The sequence below is a fragment of the Arachis stenosperma genome, chromosome 3, assembly GCF_014773155.1.
Source record: "Arachis stenosperma cultivar V10309 chromosome 3, arast.V10309.gnm1.PFL2, whole genome shotgun sequence".
NCBI classification, from domain to species: domain Eukaryota; kingdom Viridiplantae; phylum Streptophyta; class Magnoliopsida; order Fabales; family Fabaceae; genus Arachis; species Arachis stenosperma.
In genome coordinates this window covers 60327308-60340593 of record NC_080379.1, presented here as the reverse complement: position 1 = coordinate 60340593, position 13286 = coordinate 60327308, and positions in this window count along the sequence as shown.

Here is a 13286-nt window from a genome sequence, read left to right as displayed (position 1 = left end):
ATGCCAAAAAGCGTACAAATTATCCGCTCATCACAACACCAAACTTAAATTGTTGCTTGTCCCCAAGCAACTGAAAATCAAATAAGATAAAAAGAAGAGAATATGCAATGAATTCCAAAAACATCTATGAAGATCAGTATCAATTAGATGAGCGGGACTTTTAGCTTTTTGCCTCTGAATAGTTTTGGCATCTCACTCTATCCTTTGCAATTCAGAATGATTGGCTTCTTTAGGAACTCAGAATCCAGATAGTGTTATTGATTCTCCTAGTTAAGTATGATGATTCTTGAACACAGCTACTTATTGAGTCTTGGCTGTGGCCCAAAGCACTCTGTCTTCCAGTATTACCACCGGATACATACATGCCACAGACACATAATTGGGTGAACCTTTTCAGATTGTGACTTAGCTTTGCTAGAGTCCCCAATTAGAGGTGTCCAGGGTTCTTAAGCACACTCTTTTTGCCTTGGATCACAACTTTATTTCTTTCTTTTTCTTTCTTTTTCTTTTTCTCTTTTTTCCCCTTTTTTTCGTTCTTTTTTTTTGTATTCACTGCTTTTTCTTGCTTCAAGAATCATTTTTATGATTTTTCAGATCCTCAGTAACATGTCTCCTTTTTCATCATTCTTTCAAGAGCCAACATTCATGAACCACAAATTCAAAAGACATATGCACTGTTTAAGCATACATTCAGAAAACAAAAGTGTTGCCACCACATCAAAATAATCAATCTGTTACAAAATTCAAAATTCATGCAACTCTTCTCTTTTTCAATTAAGAACATTGTTTATTTAAGAAAGGTGATGGATTCATAGGACATTCATAACTTTAAGGCATAGACACTAAGACACCAATAATCATAAGACACAAACCTGGATAAACATAAGCATGAAAACTCGAAAAACAAGAAAATAAAGAACAAAGAGATTAAAGAACGGGTCCACCTTAGTGATGGCGGCTTGTTCTTCCTCTTGAAGGCCTTATGGAGTGCTTGAGCTCCTCAATGTCTCTTCCTTGTCTTTGTTGCTCCTCTCTCATGATTCTTTGATCTTCTCTAATTTCATGGAGGAGGATGGAATGTTCTTGGTGCTCCACCCTTAGTTGTCCCATGTTGGAACTCAACTCTCCTAGGGAGGTTTTAATTTGCTCCCAATAGTCTTGTGGAGGAAAGTGCATCCCTTGAGGCATCTCAGGGATCTCATGATGAGAGGGGTCTCTTGTTTGCTCCATCCTTTTCTTAGTGATGGGCTTGTCCTCATCAATGAGGATGTCTCCCTCTATGTCAACTCCAACTGAATAACAGAGGTGACAAATGAGATGAGGAAAGGCTAACCTTGCTAAGGTAGAGGACTTGTCCGCCACCTTATAGAGTTCTTGGGCTATAACCTCATGAACTTCTACTTCTTCTCCAATCATGATGCTATGGATCATGATGGCCCGGTCTAGAGTAACTTCAGACCGGTTGCTAGTGGGAATGATTGAGCGTTGGATAAACTCCAACCATCCTCTAGCCACAGGCTTGAGGTCATGCCTTCTTAATTGAACCGGCTTCCCTCTTGAATCTCTCTTCCATTGGGCGCCCTCTTCACAAATGTCAGTGAGGACTTGGTCCAACCTTTGATCAAAGTTGACCCTTCTAGTGTAAGGATGTTCATCTCCTTGCATCATAGGCAAGTTGAATGCCAACCTCACATTTTTCGGACTAAAATCCAAGTATTTCCCCTGAACCATAGTAAGCCAATTCTTTGGATCCGGGTTCACACTTTGATCATGGTTCTTGGTGATCCATGCATTGGCATAGAACTCTTGAACCATTAAGATTCCGACTTGTTGAATGGGGTTGGTAAGAACTTCCCAACCTCTTCTTCGGATCTCATGTTGGATCTCCGGATATTCACTCTTTTTGAGTGAAAAAGGGACCTCGAGGATCACCTTTTTCAAGGCCACAACTTCATAGAAGTGGTCTTGATGCACCCTTGAGATGAATCTCTCCATCTCCCATGACTCGGAGGTGGAAGCTTTTGCCTTCCCTTTCCTCTTTCTAGAGGTTTCTCCGGCCTTGGATGCCATAAATGGTTATGGAAAAACAAAAAGCAATGCTTTTACCACACCAAACTTAAAAGGTTTGCTCGTCCTCGAGCAAAAGAAGAAAGAAGAGAGTAGAAGAAGAAGAAATGAGGAAGAAGGGGATGGCTTTGTGTTCGGCCAAAGAGGGGGAGAAGTGGTGTTTAGGTTGTGTGAAAATGAAGGAGTAAAGAAGGGTTTATATAGGAGAGGGGTGCTCATGGTTCGGTCATGTATGGGTGGGTTTGGGAGGGAAAGTGGTTTGAATTTGAAGGGTGAGGTAGGTGGGGTTTTATGAAGGATGGATGTGAGTGGTGAAGAGAAAGATGGGATTTGATAGGTGAAGGGTTTTTGGGGAAGAGGTGTTGAGATGATTGGTGAATGGGTGAAGAAGAAAGAGGGTGGTAGGGTTGGTGGGGATCCTGTGGGGTCCACAGATCCTGAGGTGTCAAGGAAAAGTCATCCCTGCACCAATTGGCATGCAAAATTGCGTTTTTAGCCAATTCTGGCGTTAAACGCCGGGCTGGTGCCCATTTCTGGCGTTTAACGCCAGGTTCTTGCCCTTTCCTGGCGTTTAACGCCAGTCTGGTGCCCCTTTCTGGCGTTAAACGCCCAGAATGGTGCCAGACTGGGCGTTAAACGCCCACCTGCTAGCCTTACTGGCGTATAAACGCCAGTAGGTTCTTCCTCCAGGGTGTGCTGTTTTTCTTCCTGTTTTTCATTCTGTTTTTGCTTTTTCAATTGATTTTGTGACTTCTTATGACCATCAACCTACAAAAAAACATAAAATAACAAAAAAAAATAGATAAAATATAACATTGGGTTGCCTCCCAACAAGCGCTTCTTTAATGTCAGTAGCTTGACAGAGGGCTCTCATGGAGCCTCACAGATACTCAGAGCAATGTTGGAACCTCTCAACACCAAACTTAGAGTTTGAATGTGGGGGTTCAACACCAAACTTAGAGTTTGGTTGTGGCCTCCCAACACCAAACTTAGAGTTTGACTGTGGGGGCTCTGCTTGACTCTGATTTGAGAGAAGCTCTTCATGCTTCCTCTCCATGGTGACAGAGGGGTATCCTTGAGCCTTAAACACAAAGGATTCTTCATTCACTTGAATGATCAGTTCACCTCCATCAACATCAATCACAGCCTTTGCTATGGCTAGGAAGGGTCTGCCAAGGATGATAGATTCATCCATGCATTTCCCAGTCTCTAGGACTATGAAATCAGTAGGGATGTAATGGTCTTCAACTTTTACCAGAACATCCTCTACAAGTCCATAAGCTTGTTTTCTTGAGTTGTTTGCCATCTCTAGTGAGATTCTTGCAGCTTGTACCTCAAAGATCCCTAGCTTCTCCATTACAGAGAGAGGCATGAGGTTCACACTTGACCCTAAGTCACACAGAGCCTTCTTGAAGGTCATGGTGCCTATGGTACAAGGTATGGAAAACTTCCCAGGGTCTTGTCTCTTTTGAGGTAATTTCTGCCTAGACAAGTCATCCAGTTCTTTGGTGAGCAAAGGGGGTTCATCCTCCCAAGTCTCATTACCAAATAACTTGTCATTTAGCTTCATGATTGCTCCAAGGTATTTAGCAACTTGCTCTTTAGTGACATACTCATCCTCTTCAGAGGAAGAATACTCATCAGAGCTCATGAAAGGCAGAAGTAAGTCCAATGGAATCTCTATGGTCTCATTTTGAGCCTCAGATTCCCATGGTTCCTCATTAGGGAACTTATTGGAGGTCAGTGCACGCCCATTGAGGTCTTCCTCAGTGGCGTTCACTTCCTCTCCTTCCTCTCCAAATTCGGCCATGTTTATGGCCTTGCACTCTCCTTTTGGATTTTCTTCTGTATTGCTTGGAAGAGTACTAGGAGGGAGTTCAGTAACTTTCTTGCTCAGCTGACCCACTTGTGCCTCCAAGTTTCTAATGGAGGACCTTGTTTCAGTCATGAAACTTTGAGTGGTTTTGATTAGATCAGAGACCATGGTTGCTAAGTCAGAGGTGTTCTGCTTAGAGCTCTCTGTCTGTTGCTGAGAAGATGATGAAAAAGGCTTGCCATTGCTAAACCTGTTTCTTCCACCATTATTGTTGTTGAAACCTTGTTGAGGTCTCTGTTGATCCTTCCATGAGAAATTTGGATGATTTCTCCATGAAGAATTATAGGTGTTTCCATAGGGTTCTCCTAGGTAATTCACCTCTTCCATTGAAGGGTTCTCAGGATTATAAGCTTCTTCTTCAGATGAAGCATCCTTAGTACTGCTTGGTGCATTTTGCATTCCAGACAGACTTTGAGAAATCAAATTGACTTGTTGAGTCAATATCTTGTTCTGAGCCAATATGGCATTCAGAGTATCAATCTCAAGAACTCCTTTCTTCTGATTTGTCCCATTGTTCACAGGATTCCTTTCAGAAGTGTACATGAATTGGTTATTTGCAACCATTTCAATTAGTTCTTGAGCTTCTGTAGGCGTCTTCTTCAGATGAGGAGATCCTCCAGCAGAGCTATCCAAAGACATCTTGGATAGTTCAGAGAGACCATCATAGAAAATACCTATGATGCTCCATTCAGAAAGCATGTCAGAGGGACATTTTCTGATCAATTGTTTGTATCTTTCCCAAGCTTCATAGAGGGATTCTCCTTCCTTCTGTCTGAAGGTTTGGACTTCCACTCTAAGCTTACTCAATTTTTGAGGTGGAAAGAACTTTGCCAAGAAGGCATTGACTAGCTTTTCCCATGAGTCCAGGCTTTCTTTAGGTTGTGAGTCCAACCATGTCCTAGCTCTGTCTCTTACAGCAAAAGGGAATAGCATAAGTCTGTAGACCTCAGGGTCAACCCCATTAGTCTTGACAGTGTCACAGATTTGCAAGAATTCAGCTAAGAACTGATGAGGATCTTCCGATGGAAGTCCATGGAACTTGCAATTCTGTTGCATTAGAGAAACTAATTAAGGCTTAAGCTCAAAGTTGTTTGCTCCAATGGCAGGGATAGAGATGCTTCTCCCATAGAAGTCGGGAGTAGGTGCAGTAAAGTCACCCAGCACCTTCCTTGCATTGTTGGCATTGTTGTTGTTTTCGGCTGCCATGGTTTCTTCTTCTTTGAAGATTTCTGTTAGGTCCTCTACAGAGAGTTGTGCCTTAACTTCTCTTAGCTTTCGTTTCAAGGTCCTTTCAGGTTCAGGGTCAGCTTCAACAAGAATGCCTTTGTCTTTGTTCCTGCTCATATGAAAGAGAAGATAACAAGAAAATATGGAATCCTCTATGTCACAGTATAGAGATTCCTTGAGGTGTCAGAGGAAAAGAAAAATAGAAGGAAGAGGTAGAAGAATTCGAACTTAATTAGATAGAGTTCGAATTGTGCATTGAGAAGGAGTGGTACTCCATAAATAGAAGGATGTGGGAAGAGGGGAAGAAATTTTCAAAAATTAAATTAAAAAGATTTTAAAAACATTTTGAAAAACTTTAATTAATTTTCAAAAATCAAGAGTGGGAAAGAAATCAAGTAATTTTTGAAAAAGATTTTGAAGTTAGAAATCAAAAAGATATGATTTGAAAACTATTTTGAAAAAGATGTGATTAAAAAGATTTGATTGAGAAGTTATGGTTTTAAAAAGATATGATTGAAAAGATATGATTTGAAAACAATTTTTAAAAAAAAAGATTTGATTTTAAAAATTAATGACTTGGCTAACAAGAAAGGATATGTTTCAGACATTAAACCTTTCTCAACAGAAAAGGCAACATACTTGAAATGTTGAATCAAATCATTAATTGATAGCAAGTATCTTTGAAAAAGGAAAGAAATTGATTTTGAAAACATTTGATTGAAAAGATATGATTTGATTTTGAAAAACTTTGAAAACTTGAAAAAAAATTGATTTTGAAAACAAAATCCTCCCCCTTGTGCCATCCTGGCGTTAAACGCCCAGAATGGTGCACATTCTGGCGTTTAACGCCCAATGCACTACCTTTTTGGGCGTTAAACACCCAACCAGGCACCCTGGCTGGCGTTTAAATGCCAGTCTGTCCTTCTTCACTGGGCGTTTTGAACGCCCAGCTTTTTCTGTGTAATTCCTCTGCTGCATGTTCTGAATCTTCAGTTCCCTGTACTATTGACTTGAAAATAGAACCAAGATCAAATAAACAATGCACGCAAGACACCAAACTTAAAATCAGACACTAGACTCAACAAGAAACATAAAATCTTCTTTTTTTTTTTGGTTTTTATGGTTTTGTAATTTTTTTGTGTTTTTTTGAAAATTATATGAAAATAGAAAATAAAGGTTTCAGAATTCTTAATTTGAATTCCAGGAATCATTGCAATGCTAGTCTAAGACTCCGGTCTAGGAATTAGACATGGCTTCACAGCCAGCCAAGCTTTCAAAGAAAGCTTCGGTCCAAAACACTAGACATGGCCAATGGCCAGCCAAGCCTCAACAGATCATTGCTCCAACAGCAAGATTGATAGAAATCAACAAGCTCTTGTGATGATAAGTTGAAACCTCGGTCCAATAAGATTAGACATGACTTCTCAGCCAGCCAGACTTTAACAGATCATCATGAAACTCTAGAATTCTTTCTTAAGAACTCTGAAAAAAATACCTAATCTAAGCAACAAGATGAACCGTCAGTTGTCCATACTCAAAACAATCCCCGGCAACGGCGCCAAAAACTTGGTGTTGTTGCCGGATCAAAACTTGGCACTGTTATTGCAGGTAACAAATGCGAAACCGTAGTTAGGACATTTAATTCCCCGGTAACGGCGCCAAAAACTTGGTGCGCGAAATCGTGATCACTACAACTTCGCACAACTAACCAGCAAGTGCACTGGGTCGTCCAAGTAATAAACCTTACGCGAGTAAGGGTCGATCCCACGGAGATTGTTGGTATGAAGCAAGCTATGGTCACCTTGTAAATCTTAGTCAGGCAGACTCAAATGGGTATAGATGATGAATAAAACATAAAGACAAAGATAGAGATACTTATGTATATCATTGGTGAGAACTTCAGATAAGCGAATGGAGATGCTTTGTCCCTTCCGTCTCTCTGCTTTCCTACTGTCTTCATCCAATCCTTCTTACTCCTTTCCATGGCAAGCTTATGCAAGGGTTTCACCATTGTTAGTGGCTACCTCCCATCCTCTCATTGGAAATGTTCAACGCACCCTGTCACGGCACGGCTATCCATCTGTCGGTTCTCAATCAGGCCGGAATAGAATCCAGTGATTCTTTTGCGTCTGTCACTAACGCCCCGCCCTCAGGAGTTTGAAGCACGTCACAGTCATTCAATCATTGAATCCTACTCAGAATACTACAGACAAGGTTAGACCTTCCGGATTCTCTTGAATGCCGCCATCAGTTCTTGCCTATACCACGAAGACTCTGATCTCACGGAATGGCTGGCTCGTTTGTCAGGCTAGCACTCGGTTGTCAGGCGATCAACCATGCATCGTGTATCAGGAATCCAAGAGATATTCACCCAAGCTAAGGTGGAACGGAGGTGGTTGTCAGTCACACGTTCATAGGTGAGAATGATGATGAGTGTCACGGATCATCACATTCATCAAGATGAAGAACAAGTAATATCTTGGAACAAGAACAAGCGGAATTGAATAGAAGAACAATAGTAATTGCATTAATACTCGAGGTACAGCAGAGCTCCACACCTTAATCTATGGTGTGTAGAAACTCCACCGTTGAAAATACATAAGAACAAGAGTGATCATTGGTTTCGGCCCCAGAGAGGGAACAAGAAGAACCAAGATCTGATCTAAGAACTAGATGTCCAAAGATGATAAATACAATAGTAAAAGGTCCTATATATAGAGAACTAGTAGCCTAAGGTGTACAGAGATAAGTAAATGACATAAAAATCCACTTCCGGGCCCACTTGGTGTGTGCTTGGGCTGAGCATTGAAGCATTTTCGTGTAGAGACTCTTCTTGGAGTTAAACGCCAGCTTTTGTGCCAGTTTGGGCGTTTAACTCCCATTTTGGTGCCAGTTCTGGCGTTTAACGCTGGGAAATCTGAAGGTGACTTTGAACGCCGGTTTGGGCCATCAAATCTTGGGCAAAGTATGGACTATCATATATTGCTGGAAAGCCCAGGATGTCGACTTTCCAACGCCGTTGAGAGCGCGCCAATTGGGTTTCTGTAGCTCCAGAAAATCCACTTCGAGTGCAGGGAGGTCAGAATCCAATAGCATCTGCAGTCCTTTTCAGTCTCTGAATCAGATTTTTGCTCAGGTCCCTCAATTTCAGCCAGAAAATACCTGAAATCACAGAAAAACACACAAACTCGTAGTAAAGTCCAGAAAAGTGAATTTTAATTAAAAACTAATAAAAATTTACTAAAAACTAACTAAATCATACTAAAAACATACTAAAAACAATGCCAAAAAGCGTATAAATTATCCGCTCATCAGCTGTACTGGCTTAGATCCTGGGTATACTGCTAGTTTATGGCACATTAGCTTGAGGTCTATGCCCGGCATATCTACGGCCTTCGATGCGAAGAGGTCGACATTATCCCTTAAAAACTGTATCAGGGGCTCCTTTACATCTTTCTTTAGAGTTGCCCCAATATTTGTTGTTTTGTCTAGGGTATCTCCGATCTGGACTTTTTCTATCTCACCCTCAGGTTGTGGACGAAGTTCTTCCCGACTTCAAACTCCCCCGAGTTCAATAGTGTTAATTTCTTTTCCTTTGCTTCTAAGGTTTAGACTTTCATTGTAACAGCGTCGCGCAATTTTTTGGTCTCCTTTTATCGTGACTATCCCTTCTGGAGTTGGGAACTTCATGCATAGATGTGGAGTTGAAACTACTACAGCAAGATGATTTAGTGTTGTCCAACCTATCAGGGCATTGTAGGCTGAGCTTATATCGACTATGATGTAGTCTATGTTGAGTGTCATTAATTAGGTTCCCTTTCCGAAGGTTGTGTATAGTGAAATGTATCCAAGCGGTTAGACTGGAGTGTCTCCTAGTCCAAACAAGTTGTTTGGATATGCTCTGAGCTCTTTTTCCTGTAGGCCGAGTTTTTCGAAGGCGGATTTAAACAAGATATCCGCCGAGCTTCCTTGGTCCACCACTGTGCGGTGGAGATTAGCGTTGGCCAATATGATAGTAATGACCATGGGATCGTCATGTCCCGGGATGATGCCTGCCGCGTCTTCTTGGATGAAAGTAATAGTAGGGAAGTCGGGTGATCCTTCTCCTCCTTCGACATGGTATACTTCTTTAAGGTACCTTTTGCGAGACAACGTTGAGATCCTCACTCTTGCGAATCCTCTGTTTATCATATGAACGTGTCTCTCCGGGGTGTAAGGTGGTCAATCAGCTCGTCTGACCTCCTCATCCCTTCTTCTTTTTCTGGGCTCAACCGATTTGTTGGCTAAATATCGATCTAGTCATCCCTTTCTTACCAATTTCTCTATGATATTTTTTAAGTCGAAGCACTCGTTGGTAGGATGTCCATAGATTCAGTGGTATTCACAATATTTTGTCCAATTTCTCCTTCCTTTTTTGCTTTTGATTGAACGAGGTGGTGAAATCTTCTCAGTGTGGCACACTTCTCGGTAAACGTCCACAAGAGACACCCGAAGAGGGGGTGTAATTGTGGTATTTCTTAGGTTTCTCTCCGTGTTGATCTTCTTTTTTCTTAGACTCTTTATCCTTATCCTGGGAGGAGTAAGAGAATCTGGGTTTTGAGGACTCTCCTAGTCAGGAATTTTCTTGCATGTTGATATACTTCTCTGCTTGTTCTTGCACTTCATTTAAAGATGTTGGGTGTTTCTTTGGTATGGAGTGACTGAAGGGCCCTTCTCGCAGGCCACTGATGAGAACCGTGATGGCTGCTTCTGTTGGTAGGCTTTGTATGTCAAGGCATGCTTTGTTGAATCTTTCCATGTAGCTAGGAAGGCTTTCCCGATCTCCTTGTTTAATTCCCAGCAAGCTTGGAGCGTGTTTGGCTTTATCCTTCTGGATGGAGAACATAACGAGGAACTTTTTAGCAAGGTCATCAAAACTTGTGATGGATCTTGGAGGCAAATTGTCGAACCACTTTATTGCTGTCTTCGTTAGGGTAGTCGGGAAGGCTTTGCATCGAATGGCGTCCGAGGCGTCAGTGAGATACATTATGCTTCTAAAATTGCTGAGATGATGGCTTGGATCGGAGGTACTGTCGTATGGGGTCATGTCAGAAGCTTTAAAATCTTTTGGAACTTTAGCTTTCATGATCTTTTTGGTGAAGGGATCTTGATCTTGATCTTTGTGGGGGTTGTCACCGTGACCAATTTGAGTGGTTTTGGTTTTTAGATCTGCCTTGAGCTTAAGGAGCTTATCCTCTAGTTCTCGGCGTCGCCTGGTTTCTCTTCGAATATCCCTCTCGGCTTCTGTTCATACCCTGGGTCGAGGTGTCCGACCCGGGATGTTCGACAGACAAAGCGACCGACCTCTTCAGGTCAGGACAACCCGACCTCTTCTCAAAGAGCTCGGCCAAGTCACAGGAAAGCCCAAACAAAGGGCCCAAATAGAGGAACACGTCCCAAATCCAACGGCAGCCCAAGCGCATAGAGATAAAGGCGGTTCCCTTAAAGATGACCTCACTTAAAGATAAGATAAGATAAGATAACTAACTTATCTTACCCAGAGGAGGCCACATCTCACCATTATAAATACACTAGAGCACCCAGGTATAACTCATACTCTGATTCTACTCAATACCTACTTAATACCCTTGCTAACTTAAGCATCAGAGTCTCTTGCAGGTACCCCCCACCCTCCGGGGACGAAGGATCAGCACCACCACCAAGTCCAACAAGTCGGACACACCAGCTCTGGCCGCTACACACCTGCCGGACACGTCGGCTCCAACCAGCACAGAAGATCTCATTCGAGATCGACCTACAGTTTCAGGTAACCCCCGAAACATTGGCGCCATTGCCGGGGACCTAGAAGTCATCCCATTAACATGGCGGATGACCATGACAACAACCACGATTCAGGTTTGGAAGACAGAACGCCGCATAAAAATGCGGACACGATACTCAAAGATACTCCAGAAACCAACGGAGACGAAAATTCATCAAATCCAGGAGTAATAGAAGCACTTCAAAATCGATTGGAGCAACTTGAGAAAGAAGCCCAACATCGACGCGAAAAAGAAGAAGATCTACGCCGGGAGATAAGGCGGCGCCGAGAATTAGAAGATAAGCTTATAAAACTCGAAGCTGATCTCAAAACTAAAGCTACTCGACCACCCACAGAGGATAGCTCTCAAAAAGATCAAGATCCATTCACCAGAGAAATTATGAAGACCAAAATTCTAAAAGATTTCAAGCTTCCGGATATGACTCTATATGACGGCACCTCGGACCCCAACCATCATCTTAGCAACTTCAGAAGTAGAATGTACCTCACTGATGCCTCAGATGCAGTTCGCTGCAAAGCCTTTCCAACAACTCTCACCAAGATAGCCATTAAATGGTTCGACAACCTACCTCCAAAATCCATCTCGAGTTTCGACGACCTGGCCAAGAAGTTCCTGGCCCGATTCTCCATACAAAAGGACAAAGCCAAACACGCACCTAGCCTACTAGCGATCAAGCAAGGAGATCGGGAGAGCCTTCGCAACTTCATGGAAAGATTCAACAAAACATGCATGGACATACAAAGTCTTCCAACGGAAGCTGCCATTATGGGCCTCATAAATGGCCTACGAGAATGACCATTTAGCCAATCTATATCAAAGAGATACCCGACATCCTTAGACGAAGTACTAGAACGGGCACAGAAATACATCAACATGGAGGAAAATTCTCGACTTGGCGAAGCCTCAAGGTTCGGTTCTACCTACCGAGATAAAGAATCCAAGAAAAAGGAGGATCGCTCCAGAGAGAAAATCAAAAAATATCATAACTACACTCCTCTTAGGATATCCTTGGTAGATGTTTACAAAGAAGTCTGTCATACAGAGAAAATCCCTCCAGCTCGGCCACTTAAAGGCAAAAGAGGAGGAGGAAATCGGAATGAATACTGTGAATATCACCGACTTCGAGGGCATTCCACCAATGAATGCTTCGACTTGAAAAACGTCATAGAAAAACTAGTAAGAGAAGGAAAACTAGATCGGTTTTTGGCTAATCGGGATGACGAACCAAGAAAAAGAAGAAGGGATGAGGATGTTAGACGATCTGAACGATCACCTCGCACACCGGAAAGACACGTTCACGTAATACACGGCGGATTTGCTGGAGGAGGAATCTCCAAATCATCTCGCAAGCGACACCTCAAAGAGGTGTACCACGTCGAAGGGAAAAAGGAAGCCCCAGACATCCCAGCAATCACGTTTACCAAGGAAGACGCATCCGGAATCATCTCGGGACATGACGATCCCATGGTCATTACGATCATACTGGCAAACGCCACCTTCACCGTACACTAATTGACCAGGGAAGCTCTGCCGACATCTTATTCAAAACTGCCTTCAACAAACTCGGTCTAGAAGAAAAAGAGCTAAGAGCGTACCCAAATAGCTTGTTCGGACTAGGAGATGCCCCAGTTCAACCGCTGGGATACGTATCGCTATATACAACCTTCGAAAAGGGGAACCAATCCAGAACACTCAAGATAGACTACATCGTGGTCGATGTAAGCTCAGCCTACAATGCCTTAATAGGTCGGACAACGTTAAATCAACTCGGCGCAATAGTTTCAACTCCACATCTATGTATGAAATTCCCAACTGCGGAAGGGATAGCTACAATAAAGGCAGATCAAAAGATGGCATGTCGCTGTTATAACGAAAGCCTAAACCTCCGAGGTGAAGGAGGAGAGTTCCACACAATCGAGCTCGGTGGAGTTCAGAGGCAAGAAGAATTTCGACCACAACCCGAAGGAGAAGTAGAAAGAGTCCAGATTGGAGACACCTCGGATAAAACAACTAATATTGGCACGATCCTGAAAGGAGACACAAAGGAATCACTAATACGGTTCCTACGAGATAATGTTGATCTCTTTGCATGGAAAGCTGCCGACATGCCAGGCATTGATCCCGAACTAATGAGCCACAAATTGGCAGTCTACCCGGGATCCCGGCTGGTACAACAAAGACGAAGAAAACTCGGACCAGAACAAGCTCAAGTTGTAGAAGAACAAGTACAGGCGCAACTAGAGGCCGGGTTCATAAGGGAAGTCAAATACCCACTTGGCTAGCAAACGTCGTCT